Below are 14,086 nucleotides of genomic sequence, written 5' to 3' on the forward strand. Positions count from 1 at the left end.
TAGCTTATTACATTACCATTGTATAAGAGCAATGATGATTGTATACAAAAAAATGCTATTAGATTACAATGTGAGCATGAGGGTGGATGAATTGTTGAGAGTGTGCAATCTGCATGTTTGAAGCATCTTTGTGAAACAAAGCCCCCTCAGCCTCTGGGGAGTTGACAGCAGGAGAGGATCTCATGAGACACTTCAAAGATTCTTCTCACTGGTCACTTACTGAGAATGAGACAGATCAAACGTCCCTCAGTAGAAATGAGAGTGAGAGAGAAAGAGAATGGCACAATATTTCTTTACAGTATGTGCAAATCCCCAGGGGTTCCCGCTCCTGTTGTAGATGACCCCCAATGGGCAAACACTATGTGTATGTGTGTGCGATGTTTGTGTGTTGCGAATATCAAAGAGGTCATGTGGCTACATCAACTCTAGCTCTGCACATATGTTAGTCTTTCTGGTGTGGACCATCACCTTTGATGGCTGATTCTAATCCACTGAGAATCGCCTGCGTCCTCGGCTCTGAACTCTCAGTCTTTGGTTCAGTGCAGTGGACATGTGAAATAAAGGTAGTATGTCTCAGGGACATCAGGCAGCTTTGTTTCTGTCTCGCACAGTATCTTGCTTGTCACCATCTTGAGTAGTGTCGTCAATCATAGTCCACCTCCCCCTCCCCAACCTAATTGCTTCTTTCTGTTCACCCCCTTACATCCATCCAACACCGTCCTCCCTTTTCTCATCCCTTGTCTTCCATGTATTTCTTTGTCTTCATCACTGATCATCTGCTAGCATGACTGTTAAAAGATACTTTGGCAAAACGCCATATCAGTCATTATATAAATATGACCAAAAAAGGGACAGTTTCAAACAAGAGATGGATGTTTTTTTTTTTAGCTCTGTTAAAATGCCATTACTCCAAGTTATTCTGGAAAAAATCAAGCTTCTGAAGCAAAAAAAAAAAAAAAAAGAAAAAGAAAAAGAAAAAAAAAGATTTCTTCAAATGTAGTCATTTTTGGATGTAAGAGCTTTGGAAGTTAATGTTCATGTTTTGTTTTTTGCACATTCTTCGTTTCCTTTAAAAAAAAAGAAAGAAAACGAGGATGAAGATTAGCATATTAATTTCTTTATATGTGTATTGTTCAATCTGTAAAGCATTTTTACGGTTGTTTTAGGGTAAACAAAACTGTACACAGAATATAACTTTACACTGTTTAAATGATTTTTAAGCCTAAAAAAAATAAACAAAACATTATAATACACTCACTGTCCACTTTATTAGGTACACCTTACACTAGTACTGGGTTGGACCACATTTTGCCTTCAGAACTGGCTTAATTCTTCGTGGCATAGATTCAACAAGGTGTTGGAAACATTCCTCAGGGGGAAGTCGTGGCCTAATGGTTAGAGAGTTTGACTCCTAACCATAAGGTTGTGGGTTCTAGTCTCGGGCTGGCAATACCACGACTGAGGAGCCCTTGAGCAAGGCACCGAACCCCCAACTGCTCCCCGGGCGCCGCAGCATGAATGACTGCCGACTGCTCCGGGTGTGTGTTCACGGTGTGTGTGTGTTCACTGCTGTGTGTGTGCACTTTGGATGGGTTAAATGCAGAACACAAATTCTGAGTATGTGTCACCATACTTGGCTGTATGTCACGTCATGTTCACTCAGAGATTTAGTTCCACATTGAGATGGAGATTTGTCGGCTGCACATCCATGATGCAAATCTCCCATTCCACCACATCCCATAGCTGCTCTATTGTATTGAGATCTGGTGACTGTGGAGGCTATTTGAGTAAAGTGAACTCATTGTCATGTTCAAGAAACCAGTCTGAGATGATTTGTGTTTTGTGACATGGTGCATTATCCTGCTGGAAATAGCCATCAGAAGATGGGTACACTGTAGTCATAGAGGGATGGACGTGGTCGGCAACAATGCTCAGGTAGGCTGTGGCATTTAAACAATGCTCAATTGGTACTAAGGGGCACAAAGTGTGCCAAGAAAATATCCCCCACCATTACACCACAACCACCAGCCTGAACTGTTGAGACAAGGCAGAATGGATCCATGCTTTCATGTTCTTTATGCCAAATTCTGACCCTACCATCTGAATGTCGCAGCAGATATCAAGACTCATCAGACCACGCAACATTTTTCCAATCTTTTATTGTCCAATTTTGGTGAGCCTGTGCGAATTGTAGCCTCCGTTTCCTGTTCTTAGCTGACAGGAGCGGCACCCAGTGTGGTCTTCTGCTGCTGTAGCCCATCTGCTTCAGGGTTCGACGTGTTGTGTCTTCAGAGATCGTGTTCTGCATATCTTGGTTGGAACGAGTGGTTATTTGAGTTACTGTTGCCTTTCTATCATCTCTAACCAGTCTGCCCATTCTCCTCTAAACTCTGACATCAACAAGGCATTTTCGTCCACACAACTGCCGCTCACTGGATATTTTCTCTTTTTCGGACCATTCTCTGTACACCCTAGAGATAGTTGTGCGTGAAAATCCCAGTAGATCAGCAGTTTTTGAAATACTCAGACCAGCCCGTCTGGCACCAACAACCATTCCACGTTCAAAGTCACTTAAATCCACTTTCTTCCCCATTCTGATACACGGTTTGAAATTAAGCAAGTTGTCTTCACCACATCTAGATGCCTAAATGCATTAAGTTGCTGCCATGTGATTGGCTGATTAGCAATTTGTGTTACCAAGTAATTGAACAGGTGTACCTTATAAAGTGGCCGGTGTGTGTGTATGTGTGTGTACATTATATATATATATATATATATATATATATATATATATATATATATATATATATATATCATAGATGATGAAATCTAGATATAGATACAGATTTAGATCCTACACAGTAATCATGTCTGCATCATAACAGAAATTTTAATGAGCAATGTTTCAGTCAGTTGGCCTTCCTCAGGCAAACTTGAGTAGTGTGTGTGATCTATATATATATATATATATATATATATATTTATTTATTTATTTATTTTTTTTAAAGAAGAGTAGGAACAAGTGAAAATTATTTTTGTTCTAATCAACTTTATGCCACAAGTGCTGTAAACACACATTATACTTTTATACAGTCGTTTCAGTAAAGCCACACTGTAAAAATGATCGTTTTAATTATGGAAGACTCTAAAAATACTATGGTAAAAAAGCTGTTTGTTGGTAAAGAGTAAGTTTTCTTACCATATATATATGATGAAAAAAATAATAATCGACATTCCCAGAATTACCTCTTTACATTTGATTGTTTTTAGGTTTTCGTGCTACATCTTAGTTTACCTAATGTTTACTGCATTATTTTAGTGTCATTTTCGCTTATTGCTTGTGAGGAATTTGATTCATTATGTGCCTTTCTTTTTACCAGCTGTGTTGCTGTGTTGGATGTCATTCATATTTGAAAGGTACAGAGCAGCAGAAATGATTATGCAAATTTAGAAGATTTTTTTTTTTACAGTGTTATACTGTAAAATGTACAGCTTGCTCTGTATTGTTGTTAACTATTGTACTGTATTTTTACACAATTAATCCTTGAACCACAGCTGTCAGTTTAGTTTTGTAAAAACAACAGAATTTTTCTTACAGCGCATGCTGACTCTGGCTCCCACACTGTAGATAAATAATTGTCTGCGGAACATTTGGGGAAGTGCCTCTGTTGTTTTCTAGTGTGTATGGTCTTGTAAGGTGGGATACTGTGGCAAGGCAGGCCAGTAAGTGTCTCCCTCCTGCTGTGAGAGGCAGGAGGAATGAATCCCTCTTCTGCCCAGAGCAGATGTTTCCGCTGCTTTAACAGATTTAGACACACCTGCTGCCTTCAGCTTCAGTTCAAATTAAGGTGAGACCGGGCTGCATTTTAGATCTCCTGAAGTTCCTCCATGTTGTCTGGAGACTAGTTAGAAGGCGATCTATTTCTGTGTATCTACCTGGATGTGCTTCAGCTGGGTCTCACCATGGTGACGCTCATCACATCATGCTGTAGAGCAGAATTAGAAAATAGATATTCCCACAAGAGTGCTGTGATTTTGCTTATTACTGTCTCTAAAATGTCCTTTTTTCATGAGTGTAGAGATAATAGTACTGCAGTTTGTGCAACTGGAGCAGAATCAAAGATTATAGTTATTAGATCATTATTTATAAAACTGCTTCTTTCTCATTATAATACACTGATGTTAAGTGATGGATGATTGTGAAATAATTGCATGTCATGTAGTTTACAATTAGAGTCTACTGAGTTCATTTTAACGCTGCTTAAATTTAATGATTAAGTATTGTATTGTGTTTCCTTTCTGTTTTGTAAATGTAACCAAACATCTGACAGTCCTGTAGGCAGGTCATTGTCAGGTGCCATTTGTGACCCCATGAGCCATCAGACCTGATATAATCATCACTGAATTTACTGACATTATTTGACTGATGTGATTTTTTTTTTTTTTTTTTTTTTTAAAGAAAATGTACATTGTTTCAGTGGTTTATTCTTAATCATAATATCAATCAGTTTACATGGCCACATTCATCATTATTATATTTTAATGGATTATTGAATTAGAAAAAAAGTATTGTACCCAAGTTTTGCTTTTATTGAAATAAATTTCACTTCATAGGCATGTACACTGTAAAAAAAAAAAAAAAAAAAAAAAAAAAAAAAGAAGACTATTCAAGTTATTATTAGTGTACTTTTTACAAGGTCTTTCAACTTCAAATTTTCACCTTTAATTCAATCTGTTACTTGCTGTTTCTTTGTAATTAGTTGGAAAATTTAATGTCTAAGTGAAAATTAAGAATTTTTTTTTTCTGTGTATTTTCGGAGAAAATATGGTTTTAAAAAATGGAAAAATATTACATCACTGAAAAAATTGACAATAACCTATATGTTTGCAGTGGTATATTATTATTATACAACAACAACAACCAAAAAAAGGTCTAGAAACAGTGTAACACGTTACATTTCTATATTTATAAACATGTTACATTTTACAGGGGCATTGCACAAGATCCTGGGCCCTATGCATAGGCAGTTTTGATGGGCCCCCATGAAAATATCCAGGTAAAATAAAATATATTCCAGACTTTTCAAGGGCCCTCTCTTCCTTTGGGGCCCTGGTAATCAGTACTGGTTTTACCCCCAGTCTAGCGCCCCTGTATATATATATATATATATATATATAACGTAAACCCTAATCTTTGTCTATTTACAAATATATGTTATGCTGTTATAAACAATATTTTATGGTTACATATGGTTATTTATTTTTAATTCCTGACTTTTTAGGGGCCGTTTTCCTGAGAATGACGAGTGCAATCTTTTGGGTACCAAAGATGCGCGTCTCCATCACCCTTCGCGCAACATGGATATGTAAGAAGATCCCCCATCATCCAGCGCGGTTGAGATCGTGTGATGGTGAACAAGAGGGGCTTCTGCCACTTTAATATGCCCTGACGTCATTCTGATGCAGGACTGAGGATGACCTCGTGCGCGAGGAAGGGGAGAGAAACCAAACGTATCATATCGTATAAAATTCAGCCTTGGCTTTCTTGCAGCTCTGCGCACGTTATACGTCGGGGTCTGTTAGTGTCGTGTCCAGCAGAGCTGTATCACACAGGAATGCAGGGATGCTGAGAGGCCGGCGCGTGGAATGCGCGCGTAGTCACAGCAACAGAGCAGCTTGGATACAGAGCGCGTGAACGCGCATGAGAGAGAGAGAGAGAGAGGAGAGGAGAGAGAGAGAGAGAGAGAGAGAGAGAGAGAGAGAGAGAGAGAGAGAGAGAGAGAGAGAGAGAGAGAGATGGGCAATCAGAAACCTCACAGCATCTCTCCCGTCGCTCCCGGGATCACGGGGAAACGACAGCGGAGCCAGTGAGCACCACTACCGCCCTCAGCAGCTGGAATCAGACGCTCGAGACGCTGACAGATTAAACACCAGACTTCCCTACAAAAGTCAGCGCGTTACGTCGGCGTTTGTTCCCGGAAAACCGAAAGAAATCACCTCAGATACGCTTAAACGGAAAGGGAGTGTTGATTAGACTCATAGAGGGGGGAAAACAGGTCATAGAAGTGAATTTGTGTTTGTTGTTTCGTTTCCCCCCATATGCGCTATAATGGGAGAAGCCGGCGGTCGTTTCCAAACGAGCTTTTCAACGGACAAATTCAACTAGACTTCATTAAGACGCTGTGTTGATCCAGCTACAGTTCTTCACTTTTGAAACCGTTTCCTCTGAATCTGTTTTGTGTCTGGGTGTTGTCGGGAGAAACCGTGAGACATTTCCTGCTGTTCCCGGACAACGGAGAATCTTTTGGTTTATCCCGAGCTCAGGCTGATGGAATTGCGCTGAGCAACGCTTAAGAAAACGAGGAAATACCCACAGAGCTCCAGTACACCGACCCCTGATTCCTGCCTGCGGCTCATTCCTAGGTAAAGGCACTTCTGTGGAAAATAACTCTTACTGTTTGTTAGGCTGTTGTGTAGGAAGCAGGGTTTCCATTTGCAAAGTAGCCTACATAAAATGTTGTTGGGATAAGGGGAAGTAACAGGAGCGCTTTTTGCTGTTTAAACTGCGTGGTGCTGCTACCTGTTCAGGAGCTTTTTCCGAAATGCAGAGCGACAGGCGCTTCATCCGCGCGCGTTTCAATTGGGGCATAACGGGCACGCGCGCGGATGGTGCTGTAGCGTGCATGAGTGTGTGTGTCGGGATATTAAACGTGCATATTGACCCATTTTAATACTTAAAAAATGCTTTAAATTTGTCTTTCCTTTCTGGCCAGGGCAGATTCATATCTATGTCTGTACAAATTCCCTCCAATTCCGAAGCACTGTTTTCACACATTTGTTTTAACTGTTTATTATTATTATTATTATTATTATTATTATTATTATTATTATTATTATTATATCCCAAACATTGACGTAATATACCCATATTTATTTTCATATAACTTTCATATAATATGTCATGTGCAAAGAGTACCTACCTCACTGAGTTGTAAAACCATTTGGAAACATGGACTTTTCAATTCTTTCCAGGAATTTATTGTGGTTAAATAAACTCTTTCTGATTCATTTACTGTATATGCCATCCCATCACCCACCCCAGCATTTTAAATGCAAATTCAAAACAGCAAATAGATTTGGAATCAAAAATGCATAAGCTGATCAGTCTAAAATCATGTTTTTCATATATTAGTTTTTTTGTAATGTAGGCTAGATATGGGTACCATATATGTATGTGTGTATAGGTATATATATATATATATATATATATATATATATATACTGTATATATATATATGTGTGTGTGTGTGTGTGCGTGTGTGTGTGTATACTGTATATCATATAACATATATCATCTAGTATTCATTAGAATAATCACAAATCCAATTCAGAATCCAGATGTGAAATTTGTATTTTTCATTTAACTCTGTTTTTTTCTCTTATAAATCCTTTATATTTGCATAAAGAAGCATACATGTTTTCTGTTAAATGTTTATTCATGTATGGTAGTAATTCTCCCCATGTAGACAATGTACATTTTTATTAAATTGGTGTTACAACACTGCTCGGTCTTCCCTCATTTTTTTTTCTTAGTGTATTTGAAAATGCTTTGACGTCATAAAGCACGAAAATTAGATTATCAAAGAATCACTCCGGCCCACAGCATCCTTCTCTGTAATCCTGCAACACACACACTTACACACACAGTGAAACATAAACCTATCACCGTATATCAAAGACAAGTAATCGCTGGTTCACTGATGTGCCGAACATCTGATGGGTGGAGAGGTCGAAGCAAGAGCAGCAGTTACCACACACACACACACACATAGTCTGAAAGAATGGGCCACATTTATATGCTATCCTAGTATGGCCATTCCAAACCTAGTGGATAGCAGAATTGAGAAGACACAGAAGCGCTCTGTTCTGTGAGCAGGGAATGCTGAGCTCTCTCTCTCTCTGGCCCAAATAGCAGATATGGAGCTCACTGTGTCATTTGGGAGCAGGCTAATGGATGGAAGCAACTGTGTGTCTGTCCTGGTGTTGGACTGATTTGTTACTGTAGATGTTCACTTTTCCTGTAACAATAAGTTTCATCTTCACTATAGTGAAACACAATCATAAGGCAGTTTCAACATACTTTTGGCCATCTTCAAGAGCATATTTGTGTACAGTAGTGCAATATGTGGACGTGTCATTTCAGCTTTTTGCTGTGTGTGTGTGCGTGCGTGTTAGCAGCAGCACCAGACAGCATGTCTTGTTTATTCATGCAGAAGCGTCGGATCAATGAGCCCTAATTGATTTCAATGAACTGATTAAAGACAGGGAGGCAGGAGGCCACATCATTGGAGGATATATGAGCATGTGTGCATGTGCTTTATGTGTTTGATGACTTGCTGGAGTATAGACTTTGTGATCTCACAAGATGGAGAACCCAAACATATGGGTGTAGATGCACACAGAAGTGTGTGAGTGTGTGTGTGTGTGTGTGTGTGTGTGTGTGTATGTGTGTGCTGTCTCGTACCCTGTAACAGATGGGCTGAACTGAGCCAGATATGGAGTTGGACATCAGGCTCTTGAATCTCCATGTGTTCATCTGATAGTTACTGATTTCTCTGTAGTCTATTACTAGGACTGCGTACGCAATATTTACCTCACTGTTCCTTCACTTTGCCCGGAATCTGTTCATTAAGAACAGCTCATCGGATTCGTTTATGCTCGGATGGGGCTGTGAGATAGGCTGTATGTGTTTGTGTGGTATTGTCATGGATGAATTAAGCCGGGGGATAAAAGGTGGTGCTGTCAAAAGGTCAGATTTGATGGTTTCTCCTGGTTTATGTTATTTCTATCCACTTTTGTTATGTGTGGTGCTTTCATCTACAGAACCTATCCAGGTGTTTAGTGGTCTTGGATCAGAGCCTGTGTGATGCTCAGATGTAAGGTATAGATTGAGGGGGAAGGTGAACGAGATAAAAGCAGGATTCTCTCACAAACATATACACACACACATCCTGGATTCTCTCTGGTCATGCATCCCAATGCTTTAAGTCAATGCTGGCCATCATGTCACCACTCGGCAGCCATTTTAATGAGATCTGTGTCCTCACTAGGGTGTGATGGTCCTCCTGTCTCCTCTGGTTTGTGTTTCCCTTCCTCCCTCTTCGATAGATTGTTCTATTCTTTTTGTTCATAGCACCTCACTTATCTCTTTCTCATAGGCTCTGGTTTTAAGGTTAGAGGAAGGTCAAATGCTCAAAAGAATCACATTCTCTCACACGGCTACCATGGTGTGTGAAGTATACTCGAACATCGGTGTTATAAAACAGACCAGTGAAGAGGGCCAAGCGGATTAAAGACATGAATGAAACCATTGGACACACACTCGTATTCACATCCCTCAGTGTGTGAGGCACCTGTTGGGTTTTAAGACTTAAAGGTGATGTGTGAAGTGTAGCAGCTTTGTAGAAATTCAATGTTCCTAAACAGAATTCTGTTAAATGGATTTCTGTTTTTGAAAGAAGTCTCTACACTCACCAAGGCCGAATTTGTTTGATAAAATTAAAAACAGTAATATTGTGAAATAATATTACAATTTAAAATAACTGTTTTCTATTTTAATATATCTTAAAATGTAATTTATTCCTGTGATGGCAAAGCTGAATTTTCTGCATCCATTACTCCAGTCTTCAGTGTCACATGATCCTTCAGAAAACATTCTAAAATGCTGATTATGAAACTCAAGAAAAGTGCTTTTTCACCAAAATAATTATATGACCAAAATCACGATACTGTATAAGTCATTTCATTTCACAGTAACAATATATATCATGATATAGTTAGTTTGGCTTTAAATAAGGTTTTTATGATATAAAAATTTTTGATACCATAGAAATTTCTTAATTTTTGTCACAAAAAAAAACTAATACATAATTAAATATAGAAATTAAATGTATTTTTCTTCTTATTAAAGTTACAAAAGTGATCTAGTCAAGAGCAGTGAGAGATTTTATCTCTTCTGTTGTTTGATTAACATGAATGACAAAAAGCAGAAATATTAGACTGCTGTCACTTTAAGAGCTTCCCGGATCCAATGTACTGTTACACATGTGTTTTCTTTCTCAGCTGTTTGCTTTCACTTAATATTAGTAATATTAAATTACTCTGTTTATGAGGATGCTTGCAAAGATGGGTTTTTTGACACATACTAGTATGTTCTTAACCCTTCAAGGCCTATAAAGTGGCAAAAAATAACCCGCGCTCTATGAGCACCATCTTCACAGGCACGCATCTTTCAGACAGTGTGCATATATAGCGAAATTAGTTCTCTTTCGCTGCTGATTGCATTTCACTGGCTTAAAATCACTTGTTTTTAAACCGCTATGATTACAAACACACACAAATGTCAAGTTTCTGTGACACATGAGTGTGTAACCGTGATAGAGACAATAGTCCAAAAGCTCTGTCGGTTCTATCAAATATCTACCTGTTAATCATGTCTACCAGTATATTGCCCACCCCTAACGTATATATAATGGGTTTCCCAGACGGTTCTACCGCCCACATTGTCTCCCAGGAAATTGCTTACTTTAAGCTGTCTCTGCATTGGGATAGAAATATTTTAGTATCAAAAAAATACACACTTCACTTTTAACACAAAGTTTATTATGGCAGATTTGTCAGCTCCCAGAGTGTGTTTGACAGGACCAATAAACCCACAATACAAGCATACGGAGCAGCTCGCAGGTTTCCAGGGCATGACGCTGTGAAATTCATTCAGTGTTAATAAGAGCCGTCTAAAAATACAAACACTCAGGTGGGGATGGTGTTAGGTGACTTTTTTTTTCTTGTCTGTGTTTAGAAATCTGTTTAAAATGCAGTGTTTAATTCATCATCTGCTGTTTGTTTATTCTGTCTATCTATCAAATGGTAATTGTTGCAGGATTAACACACAGGTTTCGCTGAAGCATCGATAGAGACATGTCTTGATCGCATCGATCCGCATTGATATTCAGTTTAGTCACCGCCACGCATCACATGACCAGCACAGCAAGGTCATTGCTCGTCTATGGCCTGATTTCCTCTTCCTGCTGTTGAGGGGATTTGAGTAAATCCGTGTTGCACGATGACGCTCAGCTAGATTAGTATATTTATTATGTAAGACACGCACATACACACACAGACACTTGCACTTATATCTGTAATCATATTCCGTCAAATTTCGGGGATATAAATAGAAGCATTAGTTGCAAGTATGTCCTCGAATGGAATTCGTGCAATGCATTCACCATCAGAGCAGTGGGTTGAAATGCATTGAGTGGGCTATTACTCCATTTCCTTCCTGTTCTGTTAACATATGCACACACACTAACACACACAGAATGGGACTATTAAGGCAAATGGGTTCTCTTATGGCAAGTGGGCTCTGGCTACTCTTGGTAACGCTGTGAATTCTGGGAAAAAGATATAGTTTGAATATTGATGTTAATCTGGTCTGATAGACTCAATAAGATCAAGATCTAGCCATTTAATTGGTACAACAACAACTTTTCTTGATATTTCTCTCTTTGCTTCTCTGTCTGATCAGGGTGTTTGTTTAGATATGCGTGTGTGTATTTTGACTGTCTGCTGTGGATGCCTGGGTCTGTCTGTGCCCTTGTCTGAATGTTAATGTATAATAGGCGTTAGACAGCACACAGTAAGTGCCACCATCATAACGGCCAGCGATATGACAACCGACCATCATAGGCAGGTTGCCGGGGACAAAAACGAAGCATTTACACATTCTCTCTGTATTTTCTATTGCCTATTTCCCCAGCTTTTTCTCTCTCTTCCTAAAGTCAACATGAAATGGCATTTGCACTTTACTTCCATACTGTGGCATATTTCTGAGTCAAAAAGGATTTTTTAAAACAGGGGGGAAAAAATTAGATGCAGTCAAGGACCTGATTGGATTGTGAAAACAATCTGGAGGGCAGGGATTGAAAAATAAGTTGATATTAAACAAAAAATAAATAATTTCAAATTTCAGAATTTATTTTGATAATTTTTCATAATATTTTTCTTGATATATCCCAATTCTTTTTTTTTTCTGCTCTTTTATACCAATACCTCAGGTTCTTTTAGTAATATTTTAATTCGTTTCTGTGATTATGTGGTCTTATTCTCAATAGTGGTCAACTGATCTCGACCGATATTTGGCACTTTTTAATTATCGGCTTTGGCCAATCATCCTGCTTGGATGATGTGTTAGAAGCTGGTCTTTTATTTCAACAGTGCTAAAAATGCCAGCACCTGAGTGCATGGGGCTCCTGTCTAATAAAGTTCTGTCCCAACGAGATTTTTAATAAACATTTAATTTTTAATTTAATTTAATTCTAATAAACATTTAATTTAATTATGAGAAATTAACACTACATTGTGTTTATTGAAATAAATAAATAATAATGCAAAAGGAATGCCAGGTTACTGTTGGTTACAGTGTTTACTTCTATTTTATGAATGTTTTTAACAATTTATGAAAAATACTAAAATAGGTTTACAGAACCAAAAATTTGCCAACTAAATAAATCTATTTTATTTTTTTCTATTTAATCTGTTTTTTTTTTTATTCATTTCAAATTATTGTTTTATTTATCCATTTTCAATTTAGTAAATATCATATAAAATAAATATAAATTTAATTTCAGCGATAATTATACATATGTTATTATTATCTTTAAATTAAACCAATATATATTGGCTCTCAAAAATATCGGCAATAGCATCGCCCATCACAAAAATTAATATCGGTCAACCACTAATTTTCAATAGTTTAGTTATTCAAGAAGCAAGTCGTTTAAATAACTGCATGTTGCTTAAGTATAATATTATGATGTGCATTGTATCGTGAGGTAGTTGGCAACATACTTTCTCCGACTCTGCTTCTTTCTTTTAGCTTTACCCGCTCTTTTTACCCCCTCTCTTCCTCTGTGTCTAGAGGCATTTCCAGGCTGAGGACATGACTGTGTCTCTGGCTGGCTGGTTATGTAGGTTAAGGAGGGCGACAGAGGCATTGAGGACTGAGCGCTGCAGTGCTGCACTTTGGGAGGATGATGTGATGGCTAGAGCCTCTCTCTCTTATTCTCTCTCTCTCTTTCTTTCTTCTTCCTTAGAGCCCTGCTGGTCCAAATACTCTTTGCAGTGCAGGGTTAGCCACTTGACCTGTGTCAATATTAGAGCACAGCAGCTGGTCCTAGATCAGTGCAGCAGGTGTATTGGTTGAACCTGAAGTGAAAGAAGAGAGGATGGAGAATGGAGCAGCTAATCAAGGATCTGCACTCACTTCCTGATGCACTATGTACTCTTTCTGAAAGTACGCTTTTAACCCCCCTTTCTCTCTCTCTCTCTCTCTCTCTCTCTCTCTCTCTCTGTCTGTCTTGCTCTAGTGCTATGTTTCAGACTCTAGTACAGTATGCAGCTATTCTTTACTGATGAAAGTCTTGTCACAAGTTTTCTCAAGAACATAGTCTGTCATACAGTATTTCATCCCAACTTCAAAAGAGAAAAGAAAAAGAAATGTTGCATAATGTACAGTACAGTAATACATACACAAAGCATTTAAAAATTATGATTTGACAAAACAAGGATTTCATTGCTTAACTGAATATTGTGAATCATTTGTATTTTTAAAAAATTTAAATATTCATCATATATAATAAAAAAATATATAAAATAATATTAATACACAATAATAACAATGTGAATATATTTTAAAAATAAATACAATTTTCTTTTTTTTCTTCTTTTTGGAATAGGAATGAGAGCTAAAAATGGTGAAGGATTTCCAGATTGTTTTGTCTTTTAGTTCATCCTTGTTACTGTCACAATCAGCGGTAAAAAAATCCACACTGAGCCAAGACTGAGCAAAAAAGACTGAGGGAAGGATTCAGAGAGAAAATAGGAGGGAGGGAATTAAGTGAGCTCATGTCTCCAGTAAAAAAAAAAGCATGACACGGTTTTCTTGGCCGATTCAGCTTGTTGAGTTGTTCGTCTCTTCCTTCTCTTTAAGCGCTGGGCGTTGTGTTTGGTGCTCTGCCATTTTTCAGGT

At 38.1% G+C, this 14,086-nt stretch overlaps 1 protein-coding gene across 2 annotated transcripts in view; it reads left to right on the top strand.

The window, feature by feature from the left end:
- Window positions 1-5,411: 5,411 nt before the first annotated feature.
- LOC109094698 (neuroligin-2-like) overlaps window positions 5,412-14,086 on the top strand; it is a 160,454-nt gene continuing 151,779 nt past the window's right edge. Inside the window, exon 1 of one of the 2 annotated variants that reach the window (XM_042726986.1) lies at window positions 5,412-6,423. The gene's annotated coding sequence lies outside the window, so the exon portion shown is untranslated. The remainder of the gene's footprint in view (window positions 6,424-14,086) is intronic. The other variant, XM_042726985.1, reaches the window with a different exon arrangement.

Source organism: Cyprinus carpio, chromosome B7 (assembly GCF_018340385.1).
Source record: "Cyprinus carpio isolate SPL01 chromosome B7, ASM1834038v1, whole genome shotgun sequence".
Classification (NCBI taxonomy): Eukaryota; Metazoa; Chordata; class Actinopteri; order Cypriniformes; family Cyprinidae; genus Cyprinus; species Cyprinus carpio.